We start from the raw sequence: 23152 nt of genomic DNA, 5'->3' as shown, positions 1-23152 counted from the left end.
GCTCAGTGGGTTAAGCTGCTGCCTTCGGCTCAGGTCATGATCTCGGGGTCCTGGAATCGGGTCCCGCATCGGGCTCTCTGCTCAGCAGGGAGCCTGCTTCTCTCTCTCTCTCTGCCTGCCTCTCCATCTACTTGTGATTTCTCTCTGTCAAATAAATAAATAGAATCTTTAAAAAAAAAAAAAGAAAGAAAAAAAAAGAAAAGAAACCAAGGTCAGGTCATGTAGTATTACTCCGCAGTACATACCTTAAGAAACTGAAGTACACAACTTTAGCGACATCTCCAGAATTTGTATACCGGAAGGGTTTAGAGGCGGCAGTCTGGAAAGAAGAGCCATTTTACATAATATTTAGGAAAATTTGAGGAACTATTACTGTCTGTATTAGACTGGGGGGTGAACAGGCAGATAGTGATGGAGATAAAGAAATGGCCACTATAGATATATCATATAGAAGAAGTGTTTCAGACTTTGCAAATGATTCTGACAATCTGGGGATAAATAATTCCAGGTCCCAAATTTCTTTGCCCTAAATCTTAAATTTCCTGAGGGTCCACCTGTCTAAGCAGGTTTTCTGACTTCTAGCTTGAGTGCCCAGACAGGTCATGCAGTGGCAAAGACTTGCAAAGATGAGGCCCCTGGTTCTCTCCTTCCATGGCTGACACCTTTGCTCTTCAGAGGGACAGCGCTGACAAGAAAGGCAGTTACTTTCCTTTTTTTGTTCAGCTCTCAGCCCACCCCTAACAAAGACATCACAGTAGCCTTCTCCAGATTTTGATTGTTATTAACACACTTTCTCTGAAATTATTTAGGTTAAATAGCTAAATTTAACAAGGAGTTTGTATTCTAATGGAAAGATTAGTTCACCAAATATGTGTAATACGTTTATATGTGTGTATGAATATACAGATTACATACCATCCCTGATGGGGCTTTACATAATCTAGCCCCTGCATACCTCTCCATCTCATCTGGTGCCATGTCCTTTCACTAACTGGGCTCCAGCCATGTTCGCAGATGCTTCAGGGCCTATCCTCTTGCTCTTTCTTCTACTCACTAGAAAGTAATTTTGTTACCTCAGGGTCCTATGTTCTTTGTTGCTGTATCCCCAGAACGCATGGGCACACAGTAAATACTTTACTAAATGAATGAAAGAATGAATGAATAGTTCACTAGATCCTAAACTCCCTAAGGGCAAAACATCATTTGCCATTGTATTATGAGAATCCAGTGTACTGTCTGGCACATGGTAAGGGAGTTAGTAAGTGCATGTTGAATAAAAGAAGGAATAACTGAATAGGAACAATAAATAATATAAAAAATCACATTTGTTGGATAAAAGAGTGATTGGATGAAGAGTAGTTACAAATAAAAGAAAACTGAGATTTGAGACAAGTGATCCAATTTGGAATAATTTTTAGTTTTTTTAAAAACAAACATTTATAACCCAGATGCGTTGGTCCTTTTCCAGCTCACTTTCTTTTTAAAGATTTTATTTAGTTGTTTAAGAGAGAGAGAGAGAGAGCTAAAGAGCACGAGATGGGGGAGGGTCAGAGCAGGGTGCCTGATATGGGGCTCCATCCCAGGAGTCTGGAATCATGACCTGAGCCAAAGGCAGTTGCTTAACTGACTGAGCCACCCAGGCACCCTCCAGTTCACTTTTGACATTAGTGAAGCTACTCTGGGGACTTCCATTTCATTCTTCAAATGATTCTTTTTTATACCTTTCTTAATATATTGGAAGTCCTGCCAAACATTCACTCAAAGTGCATTGTTCCATTATCCTAATTACTATCATTATCAAACACTTCTGTGTTTCACAGTGTGCCAAGTGCTCTATATGTTTCTATCCTTAAGGATTTTCATAAAAATTGGATGGAATAAATCACTTTGCATAGTGAGCGGCATTTTGTCAAGTATGTGGACTAAGAAAAAGTTCTTTTATGGTTGATTCCAAGATCGCAGTCACACCTTGCTATTTTTTATGACCCACAAGAATTGGGAGCACGCCCAGAAGAGGGGGCGGAGGCTTGCGGATCCTCTGCTTGGCATTTATGTCTATGCCAGCTGTGCTAAAGGTTGTTCTTTTAAGCACACACACCACTACCAAATCCCAGCCAGGATGTCAGGTAACTCTACCCCAAGGACAAACTTTTTAAAATAGCATGTCAACCCCTATTCCTTGCCTTGTCAGACTTCTTCAGACTGCTCCTACCTTTCATTTTCAGGGCATATATTATTTAATTTCCATGTCATTCATAAGAACCGGTCGGATGAGACGAGCAGGAACCTAAGATGTGACTCTGAAGTTGGTAACCTCTGCTCTAATGGGGCTGCTGTTTCCAGTTAAATGATACCGGTGCCTTGAGTTTCCTGCAAATGAGTTGTTCACCCACAGCACAGTGTGAACAGAATCCTTTCTTAAAGCTCCTTTGCAGTTTTTGGAAAGAAGAGGAGACAGGGCCTCAGGTTCCCTTGAATCATTTATTCCAGAGACAGATCAGAAAAGTTTCACCATCGTGGGGAAGTCAGAAGAGGGTACTTTGGAAAAAAAAAAAAAAAAAAAAGCACCTTCTCCTGCCCTCCCCCAGAAGCATAAATCCCTTTTGACATTTCGATAGATTTAAAAAGCCCCAAGAGTTTTCTTCCTTAACAGAATTACATTCCTAGCACTTCAAAGATTCCTGGGAGGTCAGTTGTCACTCTCAAAGGGGAACAAGTGGTGAAAATACCATCTGTGCTCCCAGGGCACCTCTGTGGCATTAGGAAAGAGCTTTGCACTGGAGTCACCCCCAGCTCCTAAAAAAAGAAAAAAAAAAATCCCTAATATGATTTTCTGCCAGAGTGGTGCACTGATCTCTCCTAATTTCTTTTTGCTAACCTATTCAAAAGGAGCACTAATTAGTTTATGGCAATGTTTCTCAACCTTGGCACTATTGACATTTGAGGCCAGATAATTTTTTATCATAAAGCCCTGTTCTGTGCGTTGGAGGAGACTTAGCCAGTTTCCCTGGTTTCTACCTATTAGATGCCAGTAGCACACCTCACCCCCTAGTTAGGACAACCAAAAATGTCTCCAGATATTGCTAAATGGCCCCTGGGGGACAAAATTGCTCCCCCGCCCTTAGAACTACTGGGTAGATGGGATGCCTGGGTGGCTCAATCGGTTAAGCGTTTGCCTTTGGCTAAGGTCATGATGGACTGAGGCCCACACTGGGCTCTCTGCTCAGCAGGAAGCCTGCTTCTCCCTCTCCCTCTGTCTGTAGCTCCCCCCACCTTGTGATCTCTCTCTCTCTTTGTCTCTCTGGCAAAACAAAAAACAAACAAACAAAAAAAACCCCAACCCCCCCCAAATACCACTGACTGGGTGATAACAATGCAATGCAAGTTAGCAAATACTTGAAGAGCACTTTGTGATGTCTGAGGCTGTGGGGTAAGGACAAAAGACATTGGTACCTTCATGGCAATCACAGTGGAGCAGGAGGGTTAAAGTTAAGTAAATATATAGAAAAAATAAACATCATCGGTTGAAATAAAAAAAAGGAGCATGAGGAGGAGAAATGGGACCCGTTGGGGTGGGAGAAGTACTAAGGGTACTTTACGAAGAGGTGACATTTAGAAGAGACCTGAATGCACAGAGAGAGGTCTGAGGCAGTAGGACAAGGGGATGGTCAGTGTGAGTGGAAGATATAGAAACTAAACAAATGCAGAGTGTGACCAGAGAAGAACAAGGATGTACTGTTCCACGTTAGAGTCTGAATGAAGAATAATGAGGGACGGAGCTAGGAAAGTAGTCTAGGAGCTATTTGGCCATAAAAAGGCGTGAAGCAGTGACACATGCCTCAACATGGATGACCCTCGAAATCGTGATGCTCGATTAAAGAAACCAGTCCCCAAAGACCGCATGTTGTATCCTTCTATTTATATAAAATGTCTGGAATAGGCAAACCCATAGAGACGGAAAGCAGATTAGGGGTTGCCAGAAGCTGGGTGTGGGGGAATGGGAAGTGACTCTTAGTGGGTGTGGAGTTTCTTCTTGGGGTAATAAAAACGTTCTGGAATTAGATAGTGGTGAGGGTTGCTCAACCTTATAAATATACAAAAAATATTGAGCTGTGCACTTTAAAGGGCAAATGTTATGGTGCATGAATTGCATCTAAGGTTAAAAAATAATTGAGGGGGCGCCTGGGTGACTGGGTTAAAGCCTCTGCCTTCAGCTCAGGTCATGATCCCAGGGTCCTAGGATCCAGCCCTGCATCGGGCTCTCTGTTCAGCAGGGAGCCTGCTTCCCCCACCTTCTCTCTGCCTGCTTGTGATCTCTGTCTGTCAAATAAGTAAATAAGTAAATAAATAAATAATCTTTTAATAAAATAAATAAATAAAAAATAGTTGAGGACCTACTGCAGAGATCATTATTTGCTAAGCTTACCTGCATTAAGCTGGAAACACAAAGGGGTCACCAAATGTTTTTAATATGCCAGTGACGATAATAAAGTAATAAGTTTTATTACAATTATAATAACATAATAAACAATAGTAATGAGAAGAAGAATGAGAGTGAGAACGATGACACCTGCTTTACCTGTACCATCCGCTCTGACCACCTAATCATGTGACTACCCAACAGTCCCACCTGCTGTTTCCTTCACAGCCTGTAGGACTCATCTATTTTGTCAACTGTTTGGCTCCTCCCTGACTAAAAGGTAAGCTCTACGAGAGCAGGGAATTTTTGTCTACTTTATTCACTACTTTATCTCAAGTCTCCAGAACACTGCATGGCAAGTCCAGACGCTGAATAAATCTAGGACGTGAATGCTGTTGAACAAAAGAACTTTAGAGATCACATAAAACAAGTAATTTATTCTACAGCTGAAGAAAGGGAGCAAGAAACATGTTCATCCCCTACAAAGTGCATGGGTGGAGCTGGGCTGAACTGGAGAGATCTCTAGGAAGCTCCTGGTGCCTGCCCGGCCAATTCCTTTTGAAGGAACTAGCCACAGGTTGTTCTTTTCATCCAACTTACCTTGCTTTGCATTGTGAGTGATGGTCACGTTTTTTTCCCACCTAGCATCCATTTCCCTCCATTGTCTGATAATAGTATTTTGATTTTCCTTGCAGGTGTAATCCAACACCCGAGGTGGACACATAGCCCTGGTCTGACCAATCAGAGTACGGCATTCTCTTCGTCACCGTGATTGGTCCAGAGTGAAGGCACGTGACCCAAGGTAGACCAGTGAAACTCCACCATGCAATTTGCTAAAAGTATTAAGAAGGAGAAATTCTCACCAGGGTTTGTAAGCTGGTGGACTACAAGCCTGGAGCTGCTGATGGCCGTTTTTGCCAGTGCTCGGGAAGAGCTGGCCTGAGAATAAAGGCAATATACAAAGAGAAGCAGAGCCTACAGAGGGTAAGAAAGAGAGGCCTGGTGACACTGAGCACACCCCCGAAACCAACTTTACCTGCAAAAGGAACAGTCCCTGAACGTCTATTATTTCCCTTTTTTGCTCAAGTCTGTTTGAGTTTGGCTTGCAACACTGTGAAGCCTGACAAACATGTCATGTGACCCAGGTACCATGGTTACATTTATTGAACCAAGAATAAGTCCCCAAACCAAAGGCAGCTGTGAGGAGGGAAATTATCCTCTGCTTATTCACATAGGGGAGGAGGAGCTCCCAATCCTCATTAGAAAAACGAGTGAAGGCAAACTTCTGGGCTCTTCCTTTTGTACCTCCTTGAGATGAGGAGTGCTTTGTCTGATTCGTGGGTTTGGGAGAAGATCCTGAGCATGTTGCCCAGTCCCTTTCTCTTTTTTTCTTTCTCGCTGTGGTCTGACCTTGGGGTACTCATGTTTCCTCCTCCAACTTGGGGAGCCTGTCCCTATGGAGGAGGCTTGTAGTAATCCAGCCGACACGAGGATCTCTGTAATCCAGAAGGGGGAACTGAGAGCACACAGAAGCCATGATCTTCAAGCAGCCTTATCCATAAAGCTGATACTTTTGAGCCCCGGCTGCCCGATTCATACATCAACTTCTCAGTGGGTTTAGAATTTGGAAAGACCGAGGAGGGTGTAATTAATGATCACCCCATACGTTTACTCCCAACCTGTTCATTTTCTCTTCAGAAAGCTTTGAGAGACAGGCAGGAGGACTGACATTTGGGGGCTAAAATAGCACAGGGAGATCAAGTTTCTGGTGCAGTCAGGGCCCTAGGCTCAAAGGTAATTGTGGGTCAAGTGGGTTTTGACCTGGGTATTTTGTGACAGCTACAGTTGTTTGGCAGGATTTTAACTGGCAGTGGCCTGAGTACAAGGGCCTCTTGGGCAGGCCTTGACCTTACCCCTGTGAGCACAGCTTTGACCTCAGCAGGTGGTGGGGACAGGGATTAGGTTATTGGGGGGAAAATATCTTTTTGTCCCAGGAAAGGCTTACTCTATAGAGGGCAGAATTTTAGTCTCCAAATATTTAGGCTCTGGAGGACAGGTTTTTTGCTTCTTGTAGAATATCTTTCAGCAAAATTTTAGGCTAGACTTTAAAACAGCCAAGGCAGCTAAATTATACAGGGTCTGCAGAGCTCTTTGTGAGATTGTAGCCTCCTTGCAGCAGGAACACAGAGTGTAGGTGGATGCCACAAAGTTAACAACCTCAAATCCGTTCTTCTGTGGGCTATTCTGAGCTTCCTTTGGGGCCATGAGCCAGACCCATGGAGGGCTGATTTCTTAACATTTATTTGGTCTGTCACGTGCTTGCTTCGGCAGCACATATACTAAAATTTGGTCTGTCACATGCTGGTAAGGCTCATTTCACCACTGCGATCCCAGGATGGCTTTGCTCTGCTAACTGAGTAAACCTTGATCATGGCTTTGGATTTAGGGAGCTCAGACTCTGCCTTTACTCACAGAATGGGGTATATTTTATTAATGAAAACAAAGGAAAAGAATAGAACCCTTATTATACAGGAGGCAGTGTTTCTTTATGAATTGGGGTGGAGAAAGCTAAGAGGGCAGTTAATGATGCTTATACCCAGAAGACTTTGTCTCTGGGAAACATGTTTGTTGAGGAAATCAGAGAGGGATGAAGATTTTTTTTTTTAATTTTTAAAATACACTTTTGTCATGCTACAGAACAGAACCAGTGGAAAGATGGAAGACAAATAAGGGATTGGCTTACTAAACTGGAGGTGAGAAGGCAGGGATTTTTTTTTTTTTAAGCTAGAACTGTGTTATTAGTAGACCAACCAGACAGATATGACAAGGGAAATAAATGAGTTTCTGAAGGCTCAGCTAGGCAGATATTGAGAGGGAGAAGAGACACATGCATCTATTGAAATTTGGGAGGAATCCAAGGTAATATTACAGATTAATGGAAACAATTATTATTATTTATTATTTTTTAAATATTTATTCTTTCAGAGTGCAAGCAGAAGAGGAGCAGAGAGAGAGGGAGAGAATCCCGAGACGACTCTGAGCTGAGTGTAGAGTCTGATGCAAGACCACACAACCTGAGCTGAAACCAAGACCAACTGAGACATCCAGGTGCCCCTATTATTATTATTATTTTTAAAGATTTTATTTATTTTTTTATTTTTAAAGATTTTATTTATTTATTTGACAGACAGAGAACACAAGTAGACAGAGGCAGGCAGATAGAGGGGAAGGGAAGCAGGCCCCCTGCTGAGCAGAGAGCCTGATGTGGGACTCGATCCCAGGCCCCTGAGATCATGACCTGAGCCAAAGGCAGCAGCTTAACCCACTGAGCCACCCAGGCGCCCTTTAAAGATTTTATTTTTAAGTAATCTTTTAAGTAATTTTAAGTAATCAGTTGGGTCTCAAACCCACAACCCCAAGATCAAGAGTTGCATGCTCCACCTACCTAGCCAGCCAGGCACCCTGGGGAATAAATTATTTTTGAATGGTGTGAGCACATTGGTTATCCCTCTGGAGAAAAAACCTATACTGAACCCCTAACTCATACAATATACAAGAGTAAGAGTAAGAGTAAATTCCAGCGGTCAAAAGCATATTGGGATGAGAAATGGATGGCTTCAATAATAGAGGAGTACATGTTGTTAAGAATAATTTTGATCATGGGATGCCTGGATGGCTCAGTGGGTTAAAGCCTCTGCCTTTGGCTCAGGTCATGATCTCAGGGTCCTGGGATCGAGCCCCACATTGGGCTCTCTGCTCAGTGGGGAGCCTGCTTCCCCTTCTCTCTCTGCCTGCCTCTCTGCCTACTTGAGATCTCTCTCTCTCTGTCCAATAAATAAATAAAATCTTTTTTAAAAAAAGAATAATTTTGATCAATTTGATTACATTTAAAGCTCCTCAAAATAAATCAAAGGCCTGCACATGAGAGCTAAAACTATAAACCTCTTAGAAGAAAATATAGAGAAGAAGCTTCATGACATAGGATTTGGCAATAATTTTTGGTCATGACTGCAAAAGCACATGCAACAGAAGAAAAAATAGATAAATCAGACTAAATCAAAATTTAAAACTTCTGTTCATCAAAGATTATAATCAGCAGAGTGAAAAGGCAATAATGGAATGGGAGAAAATGTATGGAAATGATATATCTGATATGGAGTTAATATCAGAATGTTAAAAAAAAACCTCACAACTCAACAACAGGAAAAAAAAGGATAAAAAATAAGCAAAGGACTTGAATAGAAATTTCAAAGAAGATACACAAATGGCCAATAAGCACAGGCAAAGATGCTCAACATCACTAATCATTAGGGATATGAAAATCAAAACCACACAGATGGCACCTCACATACATTAGGATGGTTACTCTGTTATATAATAAGTATCATTTTTATTATAGTAATAATAATAATAAACCAGAAAATAACAAATGTTACCAAGGATGTGGAGAATTTGGAACCCTTGTGCACTGTTGGTGGGAATGTAAACTGGTGTAGCTGCTGTGGAAATCAGTATGATGGTTCCTCCAAAATTAAACGTATGATCCAGCAATTCCACTTCTGGGCGTATACCCAAAAAAACTGAAAGCTGGAACTTGAACTGTTATTTGTTCATGGTGGTATTAGTCACAATAGCCAAAGGAGGAAGCAACACCAGTGTTCAGCTATGGGTGAATAGATACATAAAATGTAGGATCTACTATCCATGCAATAAAAATATTAGCCTGAGAAGGGAAGGATATTCTGATGCCTCCTCAAACATGGATGAATTTTTTTTTAAAGATTTTATTTATTCATTTTGACAGAGAGAAATCACAAGTAGACAGAGAGGCAGGCAGAGAGAGAGGGAAACAGGCTCCCTGCTGAGCAGAGAGCCCGATGCAGGACTCGATCCCAGGACGCTGAGATCATGACCTGAGCCGAAGGCAGCGGCTTAACCCACTGAGCCACCCAGGCGCCCTGGATGAATTTTTTTTTAAGATTTTATTTGTTCATTTGACAGACAGAGATCACAAGTAGACAGAAAGGCAAGCAGAGAGAGAGAGAGGAAGGTAAGCAGGCTCCCTGCTGAGCAGACAGCCCGATGCGGGACTCGACCCCAGGACCCTGAGATCATGACCTGAGCTGAAAACAGCGGCTTAACCCACTGAGCCACCCAGGCGCCCCATGGATGAATTTTGAAGATATTATGCTAAGTGAAATAAGCCAGATACAAAAAGGTAAATACTATAGGATTCCACTTGTATGAGGAACGTAGAGTAGTCACCTTTATATAGACAGAAAGCAGGATGGTGGTTACTGTGGACGAAGGGTAGAGGGAATGCAGAGTTATTTTTTTCATGTGTATGGAGTTTCAGTTTTGGAAGACAAAAAAAGTTCTAGAGATGGACGGGGTGATGGCTGCAGAGCAATGTGAATGTACTTAATTGTCGCCCTCAGCCCGCAAGAACGACAACCAGCCTGGCATGGTGTTAATGCTTCTTCTCTTTATTTCGACAACTTTCTTAGCTTATATGTGTCAGGGTGACCAATAAGGGGCCAAACAATGGGGGAAGCCAATGAGAGTCCTGTTATTATACTGATTAAATTTGAAACAGCCAATGACTATGTCCTCCTTTAGGTGGGCTTCACCAGAAAGTTCGGTGTTCACTTGCAGCGTATTTTGCTGGCAGTGAGCCAAGCACCATCTTGTAATGGCGGGGATTTTCCCGGCCGGAGGCGGTCCCCGACACTTAATGCCACTGAATTGGGGAGTTTGGGTGGCTCAATCCTTAAGCATCTGCCTTCTGCTCAGGTCATGATCCCAGGGTCCTGGGATAGAGCCCTGTATCAAGCTCCCTGCTCGGCAGGAAGCCTGCTTTCTCCTGCTCCTACTCCCCCTGCTTGTGTTCCCTCTCTCGTTATGTCTCTCTATCAAATAAATAAATAAAATCTTTTTTAGAAATGCCACTGAGGGGCACCTGGGTGGCTCAGTGGGTTAAGCCGCTGCCTTCGGCTCAGGTCATGATCTCAGGGTCCTGGGATCGAGTCCCGTGTCGGGCTCTCTGCTCAGCGGGGAGCCTGCTTCCTCCTCTCTCTCTGCCTGCCTGTCTGCCTACTTGTGATCTCTCTCTATCAAATAAATAAATAAAATCTTTAAAAAAAAAAAAAAAGAAATGCCACTGAACTTAAAAAGGGCATCTTAAATTTTATGTTGTGTATATTTTACCACAGGTAACATTTTAAAAAGCTTCTGCACAACAAAAGACATCATAAAAATAGTTTTTTTTTAAAGAGAATCTATAGACCAAGAGAAGATATTTATAATGCATAAAGTCAAAAAGGATTAGTATCCAGAGTACATAAAGAACATCTTCACAATAGTAAAGAAAATGAACTCAATAGAAAAGTAGAAAGATATGAGAAATGACCAATAGGATATTAAATTAATTATACATAGAGGCTGTTAGAGTGAGGTGGCTTAGTGCCTTAACAGCCTACATAAGCAAACCCAAAGATAAGCCTGTAGGTGCCTCAAGGTTATGAAATTCAAACCTAAGGACAACCTGTCACAAAGAGCCAACTAGGCTCTCTCACATAAGGCAATCACTTACCGTACAGTTGATCAAGTGATTTCTTTGCTTTGCCTCTTGGTCTTCCTGGAGGTCTTGCTCCTAGCTCCTGTTGGTGCTCCTAACCATTTCCGGTTTGGTACTACCTCAAATGATTTGTGCTCAAGGAAACTCCTAAAATTTTTAATATGCCTTAGTTTAGCTTTTAACGAGGGCATTTCTGAAAAGAAACGCAGTTGTCCAACAGACATGTGAAGAGATAGGTGATCTCACTAGTGATCAGGTACATAATTACAGTGGGGAGGCTCCATTAGGGTGAGCAGAGAAGGACTCTGAAAGATGTCATTTGATCTGAAACCTAAATGAAAAGTTGAGAAAAAACCACTAGCCATTTATAGTTCTGGAAGAAAGGCATTCCACGCACAGGGAACAGCCAGTGCAAATGTCCTGGGGTGGGAATAGGTTTGGCCGTGTCTTAGCTTGGGCTGTCATAACAAAATACCATAACTGGGCAGCGTAAGCAACAGAAATTTATTTTCTCATAGTTCTGGAAGTCTGAGATCAGGGTGTCAGTGTGGCTGGGTTCTTCTGAGGCCTCTCTTTCTGGCTTGCCTATTACCTCATCCATAATCCGCTTCCTTATGATCTCATTTAACTTTATTATCTCCTAAAAGTCCTGTCTCCAATTATGGTCACTGAGAATTAGGACTTTGACATATGAATTTTGAGGAATGTCAACATTTAGTTTATAACACTTTGGTGAGGTGCTTATTTTTAAAAAGTGTATTTAAGGAGGCCAGGGTTTTGGGACTAAAATGTGGAAGTGAGAGCCCAGAGAGTGCCTGAGACTGGATAAGATGAATGACTCCTTCTGTAGTGTATTGTTTAGAAATATAAAGAATTGTACCTTATTCGTGCCAAGGGACTTGTGGGAGAAATGATATGGGCTTTAAAAAAAATTCCTTGCCAAAAGCACAAAATCTCTGTCCCTACTACAGGGGGTTTCTGTCCTCTGAGTTTGATAACAGATTGGAATGCAATTCCTAAGTTCTTTTTTTTTTTTTTGCTACCTCCATGGTAACACAGGGCTCGAAAGTAAAGGGTTTTACTAATTACTGGGGAACAATAAAAGTATAACAAACAATGTCAAAAGTTACAACATGACTCATTCAAACAGAGGATAAACATGTGAAAAATTTATTCCATTTGTTAAAAAGGAAACAGCTGGGTCAGAGAGCATTTTGAGAAGTAGGAAACTTAAATAAAAAACTGATTAATCTCCACAGGGTAATAAAGACTACACATTTCAGAGTTTTCCCCCCCACCACCATTGGACAGGAATGATTTGAAACTTTCTCAGACAAAAAACCTGAGCTTTTAACCAATAGTAGATAACTTGGCAAACAGAGGTACATTCCTTGGCTTATATCTGCACCAGGGGGCCAAATCTGGCCCTGATGCTTACATTTGTAATAAAGTTTTATTGGAACACAGTCAAAGCCATTAGTTTACATGTTGTCTAAGGCTGCGTTTGCTCTACAACAAGAGAAAGTGCCAAGACAACAGAGTTGAATAGTTGAGCATATAGCCTGAGAGCCTGAAATATTTTGCTATATGGACCTTTACAGGAAAAGTTTCCAGACCCCTGCCAGAGAATTCATCCTTAGGTGGGCTTGTTCGACAATGTCTTAGATAACATTGAAAGAACTATGCTGCCATCTCTTGGTCTTATTTCCAAATTCTGGATAAGTTTTCTTCAAAAGGAGATGTGTGGCTTAAAAATTGGGGGGACATTTGAGAATTGTTATCTATGGCCTGTAATTCCTAAATCCTCCCATCCACCCACTCCAACACCCCAATGACCCTTTCTATGTTGGTAACTATCTCAATGACCCTTAGCCTCCCAACCCTTTCCTTGGAGGGTGGGGCTTACGAAAATCTTTTAAGTACCAGTAGGCCTGAAAAATTATTGGTGATAAGTAATGTCCTTTATAGCATCATTTTCATTCAAGAGGGCCTTCTGTTTCTTCGTAGGACTCCAGTTAGGGCTTGTGCCTCATACTTGCACAGTCACATGGAAGGTTTTTTTGGGGAGAGGAATGTTGGAGAAGAAGGGTCCTTTCAGCTTCTTTGAATTAAATTACACAGCTGTTGCAAACTCTTAAGTTCTGGGAAGGCAGTGGTGGTATGTACTTGACCACTGTTGTTTCCGTGGTTTCTGGCACACAGTAGGTACTCAGTAAATACTGAGTAAATGATTAAACCAAAGGAGGAATGAAGATAGAGGGTACATTTTTCCCCTCAGGGTCAGCGCCTGCTGAGAACAAAGTTTTGGTGACAAAGGTTGCCACCTGCAGGACAAATATGAAACTGCAAGATTCACCCCGGCTAAACCTTGAGAATACAGTCAACTTGAGGACAAGAGGATCAGACAATCAAGTGTTCTTCCTTAGCTTTTGGCAGAGTTAATCAATATCACTTTGTCCTCTCCTTTTTTTTTTAAAATAAGCTGTACATAAAACGTGGGGATTTTCATGACCTAGAGATTCATAAATTCATGACCTAGAGATCAGGAGTTGCGTGTGACCTAGGAAAGAATGTTAGGGTTTGAAGCCAACAGCCAAGAGAGCATTCTTGAGACATCTTTGGTGCAAAAAGGTGGTTTTATTAAAGCATGGGGACAAGACCTGTGGGCAGAAAGAGTTGCAAGAGGAGTGACCCATTATATCCTTTCAAGTTGGGAGGGGGTTAGAGATAGCATAAGTCTCTAAGGAATTTTGGAAACAAGGTTTCCAGGACCTTGAGGGGGCTAGCTATTGTTGAGGGAAGGTCATTTATTACCAGCTAATAAAACCTGAGTCATGAGACTGTTCAGATGTATATCGGTGAGTGATATGCTTGGGGAGATGATTACCAACACGTATCTTGGGGGTTTAGAGATAAAGGAAATTTCTAAAGGAATTGTTATATGTTAAAGTAGACTTACAGGATCCTGGGTGGGGGGCGGTGTGGGGCGGTGGCTAGGATTGCCTTTTGGCCTTAGCAAACGGTCAGCATTGAGGTAGTTGAGTCCCTAGAAGATTGTCACTCTGTTTCAAAAACTTGTCAGAGGGCTCTAGGTAGTAAGGAAATTTAATAATTTTTCTTCTGCCTTTGTTTCCCACATCAGTGTGCTTTACTCACTGAGCCCACTAGGCATTCCATTTTGTCCTTTCCAGTTAAGGAAACCTACACCCTTTCTTTAATAACATTTTTAAACCTTCAGAGTGCTTAATAAGTGTCCAGTACCATGTCACACACTCACACAATTTTGCGACCAGTCCCGCTATTATCCCCATTTTATATATGAAGAATGTGAGCACAGGACACATGCCCGAGATTACATAGCTTACAAGCAGCAGAACCAGGGATCTGGACCCAAACATCGTGGGTGTACTTTTCATCATTCAGTCTGATACCTCTGTACTCCTGATATGGAACACATTTACATGGAACAGAGAAACATGGTGGATAAGACCTGTTCACTTATCTCTGCGCTCTCCTGAAACACTAATAACATGATGGAAGAGGGAGCGAAAAGGTCCAAACCCACACGGAACGGGAGAGATGATGACTGCTCCTGAGAGTTGTCAAATCCTTTTTGGAGGCTAGAAAGTGGATGGATGATTTGGGTGAATGGAGAAGCCCTAGGTCTTGCAGAAGGAGTTGCCAAGAATAAGCAAGCTGATTGCAGCTGCAGAGTCCCAGAAGGGCTCAGGGATTGAAGGTCTCAGGTACCGCTGTTCAGGGGGCGGGGTGGGGTGCAGAGATGGGGAAAGGTGAGAGTCAAAGCAGACCATTAATTGTACCAGTAACATATCCTAGGATTCCAATAGCATAACCTCAGACTCTCTTCCTGTGACACCTTGCCTTGATCCTTGCAGAGGATTAGCTGTTTATTCTCTGGAGAACATCAAACAGAACAGCTCGAAGTTCAGAGATAGCATTCAGAGAAAAGAGTGGAGGCAACAAGATAAAAGCAGAGGAATTAAATGAAAGCGTGCAGCTACAAAGAAGTCTCTCGTTTGGTTCTTTTTTTAAGATTTTATTTATTTATTGGACAGAGAGAGAGGAACACAAGCACAGGGAGTGGGAGAGGGAGAAGCAGGCTTCCCACAGAGCAGGGAGCCTGATGTGGGGCTCGATCCCAGGACCCTGGGATCATGACCTGAGCCAAAGGCAGGGGCTTAACCACTGAGCCACCCAGGTGTCCCTCCTATCTTTTCAATACCCAAGTGTTTGGTGATAGTGTTGACATTGTTATTCTGAGACTTAGCCCTGTGCTAAATGTGTATTTTGGGATAAATCAAGTAATAAATTATGTTGGTGTTATCGAGAACTGACCTTTATAGTTTGGGAGAAAAGAAATACATATACAAAATCAATATGTTTAAGTAAACCCCTTTAGTCTTAAGGCACTTGGGTGGTTCAGTCATTAAGCCTCTGCCATGGGCTCAGGTCATGAACTCAGGGTCTTGGGAATGAGTCCCACATTGGGCTCCCTGATCCGGTCATAATAATCTCAGGGTCCCTGGATGGAGCTCCATATCAGGCTCCCTGCTCAGCAGGGAATCTGCTTCTCCCTCTGACCCTTCTCCCTGCTTGTGCTCTGTCTGTCTCAAATAAATAAAATCTTTTTTTAAAAAAAACCCTCTAGTCTTGATTTTATTTGTTTTTATTTTTAAGTAGATTTTATTTTTAAGTAATCTCTATACTCAACATGGGGCTCGAACTCACAACATGGCCACTGATTGAGCCAACCGGGTGCCCCATAGTCTTGATTTTAATGGGAACTGTCAGTATGGTAGATCTCATCAGAAAAGTTAAGTACCCAGTTAATAAGAGATGGAACTAGATTAACTGAGACTGGCCTTGCTCTGAAATTTGTGAGACTCTGCCTCTTTGGTGGGTCAGGAGGGCCTCCTGGGGGAGGTGAAATCTGGAGGATAAATAGGAGCAATAAATGGACAATTCTTCTCCTGATGATCTCTGGAAGATCTGCTTATCATAGCCCAGTAATGCTGGGCTGATCTGGAAAGATTTGGTTTCTGAAATGTCAGAATGGAGAGCCAGCCTGCAAATCATGATGACCAGCGACCGACAGAAGGTATGTGGGGCAGCCAAATGGTCTCCCTTTGTGCCATCCTTAAAAAAAATTTTAAGAGTGATATATATATATATATATTTTTTTTTTATTAAAGATTTTTTTATTTATTTATTTGAGAGAGAGAGAGAGACAGTGAGAGAGAGCACGAGCGAGGAGAAGGTCAGAGAGGGAAGCAGACTCCCCATGGAGCTGGGAGCCTGATGCGGGACTCGATCCCGGGACTCCAGGATCACGCCCTGAGCCGAAGGCAGTCGTCCAACCAACTGAGCCACCCAGGCGTCCCTAGAGTGATATATATTTTTTAAAGATTTTATTTATTCATTTGACAGAGAGAGATCACAAGTAGGCAGAGAGGCAGGCAGAGAGAGAGAGAGGAGGAAGCAGACTCCCTGCTGAGCAGAGAGCCCGATGCAGGACTCGATCCCAGGACCCTGAGATTTTTTTTAGACTTATAAAATGTTCACAACCTTTTAAATTTGTTTTCAAGTGTACTTTAAGCAGTAGACATTGGGCAAAGCTGAGAGGAAGGAAGGATTTTTGCCCTATTTTCTAATTGTTCTCCCTAATGGAATATAAGAATGATGATTAAGAGGAGAAGCATAGGGGTGCCTGGGTGGCTCAGTCAATTAAACATCTGCCCTTGGCTCAGGTCATGATCCTGGGGTCCTGGGATCAAGCCTGTATCAGGCTCCCTGCAGAGTGGGGAACCTGATTCTCCCTCCACCCCCCACCATCCTCAAATAAATAAAATCTTAAAAAAAAAAAAAAGTTAAGGGGCGCCTAGGTGGCTCAGTGGGTTAAAGCCTCTGCCTTCAGCTCAGGTCATAATCCCAGGGTCCTGGGATGGAGTCCTGCATCAGGATCTCTGCTCAGCAGGGAGCCTGTTTCCCTTCCTCTCTCTCTGCCTGCCTCTCTGTCTACTTGTGATCTCTGTCTGTCAAATAAATAAATAAAATCTTTTAATATGTCGAGGAACATATGTCTTAAAAATTTATTTTGTTTTCACATTCACTTAAATTAAAAACCAAATTTATTTTTTATTTTTTTAAAAGATTTTATTTATTTATCAGAGAGAGAGAGGGGGAGAGAGCAAGCACGGGCAGACAGAATGGCAGGCAGAGGCAGAGGGAGAAGCAGGCACCCTGCTGAGCAAGGAGCCCCATGTGGGACTCGATCCCAGGACGCTGGGATCATGACCTGAGCCAAAGGCAGCTGCTTAACCAACTGAGCCACCCAGGCGTCCCAAAAACCAAATTTATTTATTTATTTATTTATTTTTTATTTTATTATTTTTTTTTAAAGATTTTTTTTTATTTTATTTATTTGAGAGAGAGAGACAGTGAGAGAGAATGAGCGAGGAGAAGGTCAGAGAGCGAAGCAGACTCCCCATGGAGCTGGGAGCCCGATGTGGGACTCGATCCCGGGACTCCAGGATCACGCCCTGAGCCGAAGGCAGTCGTCCAACCAACTGCGCCACCCAGGCGTCCCAAAAACCAAATTTATTTTTTAAGTAAGCTCTATTCCCAACATGGGGCTTGAAATCAACCCTGAAGGGCACCTCGATAGCTCAGTAGTTAAGCGTCTGCCTTTGGCTCAGGTCATGGTCCCAGGGTCCTGGGATCAAGCCCTTTACCAGGCTCTCTGTTTGATGGGAAGCCTTCTTCTCCCTCTCCCACACCCTGTGTTTGTGTTCTCTCTCTTGCGTGCTCTCTGTCAAATAAATTAACAAAATCTTTTAAAAAAAGGAAAGAAATCAACCCTGAGATCAGGTGTCACATGCTCCACAGACTGAGCCAACCAGGTACCTCAAGAAAAATCAATTTGATTTTAAATAAAAAGTAATACAGGCACAATGGATTGAAGAGTGACTCACCTTCCTTCCTTCTCCCCAGAAATTGTTAAAATTACCAGCTTCTTATGTCTTGAAGAGAACATTTTAAAAGGAAATTTTTAGGCCTGTTCATGATTCTTGTTGGAGGGATATGACTGATATTTTATTATCCCATGGAGTAAGAAGCTGTCTTGGAGGGAGAATTTATAGCTAGATTCAGATCGGAAGGCCATTCATTCTTTCTTTTAAGGAATTAACAAATGATCTAGATAAAAAAGAGATATCAGTTTCCATGTTTGTCCAAAGAGACCTAGATAAAAACAAAATCTTTTCTCATCAGACCATTTTTCTCCCTAATAAGTTGACAATAATGTAGAGATGGGGATTCTAGAGTTTGGAATTAGTGTTGATTCTATCCAGATTTTTTTTAAAAGATTTTTATTTATTTATTTGACAGACAGAGATCACAAGTAGGCAGAGAGGCAGGCAGAGAGAGAGGAGGAAGCAGGCCCCCCGTTGAGCAGAGAGCCCGGCTTGATCCCAGGACCCGAGCTGAAGGCAGAGGCTTAAACCCACTGAGCCACCCAGGCGCCCCAAGATTTTTTTTTTTTTTTAAGAGAATGAGCACGGGGCGCCTGGGTGGCTCAGTGGGTTAAACCCTTTGCCTTTGGCTCAGGTCACGGTCTCGGGGTCCTGGGATGGAGCCCTGCATCAGGCTCTCTGCTCAGCGGGGAACCTGCTTTCCCCTCTATCTCTCTGCTTGCCTCTCTGCCTACTTGTGATCTCTGCCTGTCGAATAAATAAATAAAAAGTCTTGGAAAAAAAAAGAGAGAGAGAGAGAGAAAGAAAGAGAGAGCACACCAGTGGAGGGGAGAGGCAGGGGGGAAAGGGAGAAGCAGGTTCCTCTAGGGAGCCCTATACAGGGGTGGATCCTGGGGATCTGGGATCAGGACCTGAGCTGAAGGCAGATGCCCAACCGACTGAGTCATGCAGGCACCCCTCCGTCCAGATTTTTTATAACCATGGCCATGATAACTCTGAAGTTTCCAGGACATTCCAACTTTTTCACGGTCGTCACAATGATACGCAGACTTGTCAGATCATGGGTCCTGGTTTTGGGGAGGAAAACATACTTCAAAAGTGTGAGGCTGAGGCTTTTGACACAGGCTTACCCAACCTTGTGTTTGCTCACTTTGGTCTCCACATTCTTTCCAATGAATTCAGGTTAACAAAAGGTACGTGCTTTGAAACAAGCTGTAATAGAAATGACTGACCCCATGACAGGGCAGAATGAAGCAGGTTCAGGCCTCAGGAAGAATTCACTAACAGGCCTCCAGTCAAGGGTGAATAAAAGCAGAACTACAAGTAAGTCCTGAGGACAATGATGAAAACATGTTTACCAAGAAATAGAAATAGAAGTGGGGGAGGGGAGAGCAGGGCCCTTCAGGGGCATGGAGAGGACAGCTCACTTCCATTTTTTTTGAGGTTATTTGTCTATAGAAAAACGGAGAACTCATTTCTTCATTTGATATTTAACAAGCGCTTTTGGCACCCCAAGATTAAAATGCAGTGTAAGAGTGCTGTCACAAGATGACAGAATTTATTAAAAGCCCACTAATAAAGCCACAATGAGACACCGCCACACACTTATTAGAATAGCTAAAAATGAAAATGAAAACAGAACTGACCATACCAAGTTTTTATGAGCATGTGAAGCAACTAGAAATCTCTTACCTTGTTGGTGGGAATGCAAAACGTACAGTCACTTTGGAAAAAAGTTGGGCAGTTTCTTGTAAAATTAAACAGACATCCGCCATACAACACAGAAATCTTACTCCTAGGTGTACAGTCCCAGGAGAAATGAAGATGATGTTCATACAAAATCTGTATATGAATGTTTATAGGGATTTATTTGTAATTGTCCAAAACTAGAAAGACCCAAATACCTTCAACTGGTGAATGAAGAAACTGGCGTATATCCATCATGGAAAACTTGTCAGCAAGAAAAAGGAGTGGAGGGGCGCCTGGGTGGCTCAGTGAGTTAAGCCTCTGCCTTTGGCTCAGGTCATGGTCTTGGGGTCCTGGGATGGAGCCCTGCATCGGGCTCCCTGCTCAGTGTGGAGGCTGCTTCCTCTTTCTCTCTGCCTGTCTCTCCGCCTATTGTGATCTCTCTCTCCATCAAATAAATAAATAAAATCTTAAAAAAAAAAAAAAAGAAAAGAAAAAGGAGTGGACTGAAATAAACTCTTGCATATATACCAAATACTCTTCAACAAGTGCCAAGGCTACACAATGATATTATAATAGCGTTACATGGTGACAGATGGGAGCTACACTTGTGGGGCATGTAGCATCATATATATACTTAGGGAAACACTATGATGTACACCTGAAGCTAATGTAACATTGTGTCAACTACACTCAGATAAAATTTTTTTAAAGTTATATATATATGTGTGTGTGTGTGTTGTGTATGTATATACATACACATATATACATATATATACTCTGTAATATATACTCTATAATATACATATACATATACATATACTCTGTAATATCCTTGAGGTTCATGCAGGTTATGGCATGTGACAGGATTTCCTTCTCTTTAAGGCTGCAGAATATTTCATATATATATGTGTGTGTGTTGTGTATGTATATATGTGTATATACATACACAAAGACATATAATATACATATTATATACATATATGTTATACATATTATATACATATATGTATATAATGCATATAATATGTGCATGTATACATACATATATACATACAATATACATGTATGTTATACATATTATATGCATATTATATACATATATGTATACAATACATATAATATGTGTATGTCTATACACATATATACATACACAACACACACACATATATGAAATATTCTGCAGCCTTAAAGAGTAGGAAATCCTGTCACATGCCATAACCTGCATGAACCTCAAGGATATTACAGAGTGTAATAAGACAGTCACAAAAGGAAGCATTGGCGGCGCCTGGGTGTCTCAGTCCTTAAGCGGCTGCCTTAGCTTCAGTCATGATCTCAGGGTCTTAGGATCAAGCCCCGCATAGGGCTTCCTGCTCAGCGGGAAGCCTGCTTCTCCCTCTCCCACTCCGCCTGCTTGTGTCCCCTCTCTCGCTATCTCTCTCTGTCAAATAAATACATAAAATCATAAAAACAAAACCAAAAGTAACCACTGGATGGTTCTACCTGGATAAATCTCAAAGGCATCAGGCTAAGTGAAAAGCCAGGCTCAAATAGCTGCACACCGTATGATTCCATTGATGTGACAGTCTGGAGTAGGGAAAATCTTAGGGACAGAAAATAGATCACTGCCCTAAAGAGCTGGACCAAGGGGAAGGGTCTGGGGGTGGTAAAATTGTTCTGTATCTTGACTATAATTGTAGTTACATGACCATATGTGTTTGTTAACTGTACACAAAGAAGTTTATACTGTATACATATTATCCCTCATGAAAATGACTAAAAAGAAATATGGAATAAATATGGCAAAATGTCAAATCTGGTCACAGTGCAGTGTATAGGGGTATTTTTTGTAACTCTGATTGTGATTGTGTTTCAGTATGCAAATAACAAAACCAAAAATGATTCTTAAAAACCTATCTAGTTTGTTCAAACTGCAGTGTAGCCCATTAATAGGATGCAGTTTTAAAGTTATTTGGTAAGCAAGAAATTCTTATTTCATTCCAATGAGTGTTTGTCTGTGACCATATTTCTTACCTCATTTTCAGGAAAGGTCAAACTTGTAAGTTTGGGAACTTCCAAGAATGTGAAGTCTGCTCAAATAGTCCTCCTGTCCCCATAATGTTTCAGAACAAGAACGATGCCTGGTGGTTGACTTGACACATGAAGAATGGGAGAAGGAGAGAAGCTGGGGATTTTTTTTCTTCTGGGTGTTGATTTAGAAATCAATTACTGGACTGCTCACTTCAACCAAAGTGGGCAGAGTCAATCCTTTGTCCTCATACAGGATCTTCTTGCAGTGCTAAGCAATTCTTTTATAAAGCTTGGTGGTTCTGCCTCTCTATCTGTAAAATATTTGGCTAAGTCGAATAAAGATAGGAAAAACTGGATACCTAATTTTAGATAGGTTAGAAACCAGTTCACCCCAAACCATGCCAAAGATCAAGTCAGAATGGTTAATGCTGTGTTAAAAAGTCAGCCTTGCTGTTTTTCTACCTATCACTCCTGTCTTTGGTTTTTCAGGCTCCTCATATAAGGCAGCTTCCAAATGCAAAATTCTGAAAAGCTGAATTGTCTCGATTCCTCCCAATGTTGGCACAAACTGTAAGGAATTGAGAACGCCAATAATCCTAGAGAAACAGATGGACATTTTAAATCACAAACATTTATGCACAACCCAAATGATGCAGTTTTGGATAAAATACAGAAACTGATCTTGGTCTTCCTTGTGCCCTTCCATCCTCATGAGGGAACTTGCCAAGGGCAGGAGAAAAAGAAGGGAGGAAGGATCCTCTGGGTTGAAAGATGAAAAAAGCCTGGCAGAAATGGGTCACCTGTGAAAGGAAAAGTCTCAGTGTTCCCAAGATTTGCAAAATGGATCTGAGCTGATGTAGCCCTCATTTCAACCTTGCAAGATGTCAAAAAATTACCTTTGGGCAACCTACCATGTATTTGAGATTGGACAAAAAGGGGTTTTGAGATGATTTCCCCAACCATAAAATGAAAATGTTATGGCCAAAGGACTCTTCATCAAAGTTTAATCTAGCAACCTACAACTTTAAAGTTTTTTTTTTTTTAATTTATTTGACAGAGAGAGAGAGAGACCACAAGTAGGCAGAGAGGCAGGCAGAGAGAGAGAGGAGGAAGCAGGCTCCCTGCTGAGCAGAGAGCCCGATGTGGGACTCGATCCCAGGACCCTGAGATCATGACCTGAGCCAAAGGCAGCGGCTTAACCCACTGAGCCACCCAGGCGCCCCTAGCAACCTACAACTTTAAAACAGAAAACAAGACAAAGTGATTCACAGATATTAAGGAATAGAAAAGAAAGTAGTACCTGGAGGTAAAGAGTAAAGAGAAGTTAAAAAAAAACAAAAACAAAAACACAGAAACAAGTCCTGGGTTTAGAAGTTATGAAATAAAGGTTGGGAAAATACAGTTTTATTTTGTTGTTGTTGTTGTTGTTGTTGTTGTTGTTTAAGA

The sequence above is a fragment of the Neovison vison genome, chromosome 3, assembly GCF_020171115.1.
Source record: "Neovison vison isolate M4711 chromosome 3, ASM_NN_V1, whole genome shotgun sequence".
NCBI lineage: Eukaryota > Metazoa > Chordata > Mammalia > Carnivora > Mustelidae > Neogale > Neogale vison.
This window is presented reverse-complemented; position numbering follows the sequence as displayed.